We start from the raw sequence: 1,279 nt of genomic DNA, 5'->3' as shown, positions 1-1,279 counted from the left end.
AGCCACGAATGATCTCCCCCAGCGGCTTTACATAAATATTGAACAAAAGGGGGGAGAGGACCGACCCCTGAGGCACCCCACAAGTTAGGGGTCTAGGAGTCGACCTCTGTCCCCCTGCCAATACAGACTGTGTACGGTCGGTGAGGAAGGAGGAGAACCACCGCATAACGGTGCCTCCCACTCCTAACCCACCGAGACGACGCAGCATGATACCGTGGTCTACAGTATCAAAAGCCGCTGAGAGGTCCAAAAGAACAAGGACAGAGGAATAACCTCTGTCCCGGGCCCTCCAGAGATCATTAACCAACGTGACCAATGCCGTTTCCGTGCTGTGTCCCGGCCTGAAGCCCGACTGGTATGGGTCTAGATAGACTGCTTCATCCAGGTGCCGAGGGAACTGCCGTGCAACCACACTCTCAACAACCTTCGCCGCAAAGCGAAGGTTGGAGACTGGACGATAATTGGCCAGCTCATCTGGGTCCAGGGCAGGCTTCTTGAGGAGGGGCCTCACAACGGCCTCTTTAAGGGCCGCCGGAAAGGCACCCTCCTGCAAAGAAGCGTTAACAATTCCCTGGAGCCAGGCTCGTGTACCCTCCCGGGCTGCCAGTACCAGCCAGGAGGGGCACGGGTCCAACAAACATGTGGTTGCATTCAGCCCTCCCAGGACCCTGTCCACGTCCTCGGGAGCAACAGAGTCAAACTCCTCCCATACAACCGTCTCAAGACCTGCTTCCGTCTCCTCCCCCTGGGCCAACCAGTCAGAGTCCAAGCCTTCCTGGATCCGCGTGACTTTGTCATACAGATATTGCGCAAAGTCCTCGGCCCTCCCCTCCAGGGGATCCCCCCTCCCCCCAATTGGAGGAGAGAGCGGGTCACCCTGAAGAGGGTGGCCGGGCGGTTATCTGATGACGCGATGAGGGAGGAATTGTAGTTAGTCCTAGCCACCCTCATCGCCACTAGGTAGGATCTAATATGTATCCTAACCTGTGTTCGGTCGGGTTCGGTTCGGCTGGCCCTCCAACGGCTCTCTAGGCTTCTTTTCCGACGTTTCATCTCTCTCAGCTCCTCGGTAAACCAGGGAGCCAATCGAGACCTACATCGGGTCAGAGGCCGCAAAGGCACGACTCGGTCCAATGCTGCGGCGGCAGTTGTCTCCCAAGCCGCCGCCTGATTTTCCGCCGAGTCGTGGACCAGATCCTCCGGATATGGCCCAAGCTCCGTCAGGAACCTCTCAGGGTCCATCAGTCGCCTGGGGCGGAACCATCTAGGCGGTTCCGTC

The sequence above is a fragment of the Protobothrops mucrosquamatus genome, unplaced genomic scaffold (genome assembly GCF_001527695.2).
Source record: "Protobothrops mucrosquamatus isolate PMUCROS unplaced genomic scaffold, P.Mucros_1.0 scaffold113, whole genome shotgun sequence".
In the NCBI taxonomy this organism is placed as follows: Eukaryota; Metazoa; Chordata; class Lepidosauria; order Squamata; family Viperidae; genus Protobothrops; species Protobothrops mucrosquamatus.
Note: the sequence above shows the minus strand (reverse complement) of the source record.